This window comes from Canis lupus, chromosome 38 (genome assembly GCF_003254725.2).
Source record: "Canis lupus dingo isolate Sandy chromosome 38, ASM325472v2, whole genome shotgun sequence".
NCBI classification, from domain to species: domain Eukaryota; kingdom Metazoa; phylum Chordata; class Mammalia; order Carnivora; family Canidae; genus Canis; species Canis lupus.
Genome location: NC_064280.1, coordinates 18271957 through 18275336, shown reverse-complemented (window position 1 = coordinate 18275336; position 3380 = coordinate 18271957).

Sequence of the window (3380 nt, the reverse complement as noted above, 5' to 3'; positions counted from 1 at the left end):
TCGAACTGTTTTGTGAACAAGAAAAATATACTGTGGTCAGCCATTCCAATTTTATTTGTCCAGCAGCGGTTAGCCTACCCAGGTGACAGATGTCCAACACTGAACTTGATTCTCCTACCCAAATTCCTTCCCCCACCAGTCTCCGCTAGCTTGGTAATTCATGCCTTTCTCCGCTGTGTTGCTCAGAACAGAAGCCTTGCTTTCTTTCTTGTCCTTACCCACACAGTCAGTCCACAGGCGAGGGCTCTTGGTTCTCTCTGTATTATTCCAGTTTTGCTAAAACAACAAATGAACCCAAACTCGCAGTGACTTACAATAAGTATTCATGCCTCACACACAAGTCTGCAGGCTGGTTGTGGCTGAGCTAGGCTTTGCTCACCTTGGTTGAATTCGGCCCCGTCTGGCGCCGGGCTGCAAAGCAGGTTTGGCTCTGCCAAGCCCTGTGCCTCATTCTGGGACTCAGTAAAGAAGAATGGTTTCTGGAAACATGCTTTCTTCATGGTGGGAAAGGCAGAAGCACAAGAAGAGAGGACATGCCTCACCGAAATCTCAGTCGTGATCTGTGATCACCTCTTTTGGATCGATAATTCCCCCTATTAGAATGTAAGTTCTATTAGTGCCTGGCCTCTAGTAAGCGGTTCTATGTTTATCAAATTAATGTTAAGTGAGAGCATTCTGGAAAAGTAGTATGAAGCTAGACTGCGAAGGATCCTGAAGTGCCACGTTTGAGAGTCTGGACTTCATCCTAAAGGCATTAGTCAGCCATCAAAGAGGTCTGCTTTTAGAAAGGGAACTATGACGGTAGCTGGGGGTTGAATTTTAAGAGAAACCAGTTCAAAGGTTACTGTAATAGTCCAGATCAGAGGACGCTTAAGGCCAAACCAAGGCAGAGGGACCAGTGGGGAAACTGCTTTGAGGTGCCAGCAACAAGAATCAGTAATAAAGGGGCAGCCCGGGTGGCTCAGCGGGTTAGCTCCTGCCTTCAGCCCAGGGAGTGATCCCGGAGTCCCGGAATCGAGCACCCCGTCGGGCTCCCTGCATGGAGCCTGCTTCTCCCTCTGCCTGTGTCTCTGCCTCTCTGTCTCTCTGATGAATAAATAAATGGAATCTTAAAAAAAAAAATCAGTAATAATGACATTAGGTGTCTACAGAACGTCCAGACTCTGTGCCATCTTCCTAGCAGGCAAGCAAAATAGGCATCTGTGTACCAATTCTGCATCTACGAGGGCAAGGCAAGTTGCAGAGAACTTATACAAGCTCCCCTGGAATCACACTGCTAAATAAATGGCTATTCTGGGAATTTATCCGATTCCCAAGCCTAAGGAATGAAGCCACGTTTCTAGCTAAGGTAAATCATTCTGATGGTGTCCTTTGTTGAAATGCATGAAGGTCTGACGGGAAAGATCATGAATGTGACTTTGGATGCCCCGTGAGAGGCCTGTCATAAGAGTAAAAGGTTTTTCATCAGACAGAACAGGCCCCTGGCTGACTTGCTAGGAAGGCTGGGGGTGGGGGAGGAGCTCAGGGTAGGTGCCAGGCTACAGATACAGGCTTCACAAAAAAGGGCGGGAACCCAGGGAGTCCCAGATGACTAGGCAACCGGAAGCGTTCTCGGGACATTCCTCTTCCCTCCCTTTTTGTTCAGTCCACACGCCTGTTTGTAATCTTTGGTTCTGCTGGTAGAGTTGGGTTGAGCCAGCTCTACCTCCTTCTCCCCCCACCAGGGCCTCGCCTGTAATGAAATTTTTAAAAGGTCCTGCCTGAGGGGTGACGTGCTTGCCTGGGGTCCAGAGGTAACTAGGCAAGGGGCCCAAATTAGTGCTCTGGTTCTTCCATCATCTCCTTTTACCACCTTAGGCTGCCTCTTCCTACAGAACAGTCATCTGTGTCTTATTGGGTTCCAGCTGCTCTAAGGAAAATACCCTAAGCAAGGGGGCTTAAGCAGGAAACTTATTTTTCTAAGTTCTGGAAGGTCAAGATTGAGATGCCAACAGAGGCTCAGCGGTTTAGCACCTGCCTTCGGCCCAGGGCGTGATCCTGGAGCCCCGGGATCGAATCCTGTGTCGGGCTCCCTGTATGGAGCCTGCTTCTCCCTCTGCCTGTGTCTCTCATGAATAAATAAAATTTAAAAATCTTTAAAAAAAAAAAAAGATGCCAACAGATTCAGTGTCTAAGGAGAGCCTGCCCCTGGGTCACAGACTGCAGTCTTTTCTGCGCTGTCCTCATACAGAAGGGCTTATGAGCTCTCTAGGGTTTTTTATAAGGGCACTAACCCCATTCAGGAGGACACCCCCCCCCCGCCATGGCCTAATCACTTCCCAGAGGCCCCGCTTCCAAGTACCCTCACATTAGGACTGGGTTTCAACACCAGGGATTGGGAGGACAGAGTCTACACCAGCAAGTGGGAAATCTTTCGGGATCCCCGGGAGGCTCAGCAGTTTAGCACCTGCCTTCCGCCCAGGGCGTGACCCTGGGGTCCCAGGATCGAGTCCCACCTCAGGCTCCCTGCGTGGGGCCTGCTTCTCCCTCTGCCTGTGTTTCTCATGAATAAATCAATGAAGATCTTTAAAAAAAAAAATAATAATAATAATAATAAAATGGGGAAAATTCTTCCCTGACGCACACACAAGTGCTTTCCTGCTTTCTTCCCTTCAACGTTGCATCAAAACAAGCCCTTTATACTCAACCTGCCGGAAACTTAAAACAAGAGCCCTTCTAGAGCCTAAGCGGAAGCTGAGAGCCTGGGAATGAAAACTGCTGCAAACCCCTGAGGAAGCTCTTAGGTACTTCCACCAGGTCAACACAGAGGAGAAAGAAAGAAAGATAGATAAATAGATAGATAAACAGATAAAGATAAATAAATGAATAAGTAGATAAATAGGTAAGTAAAATAAAGATAGATAAGTAGATAGATACATAAATAGATAAATAAATGGATAGACAAATAGATAAATGGATAGATAAATGAATAAATAAGTAGATAAACAGGTAAGTAAATAAATAAAGATAAATATAGGTAAATAAGTGGATAGATATATATAAATGGATAAAGATAAATATGTAGATAGATACATACATAAATGGATATAGATATAGATACATAGATAAATGAATAAGTAGATATAGATAAACAGATAAGTAAATAAAGATACATAAACATAAATCGATAAGTAAATAAACAGATGAATAGATAAGTAAATAAATAGATAATAAATAAATAAACACCCCCCCCACCCGGTGTGAAGCCTCCCGACGAAGGCTGCAGGCTGCGCGCGCCGCCCCGCCCCCCCGGGTCCCCGCCCCCCCGGCCCCCCCCCTCCGCCCCCGGAGCTCCAGGCCGCGGGCGGGACGAGCGCGCGCTCCCGAAGGCCCCCGGGGCG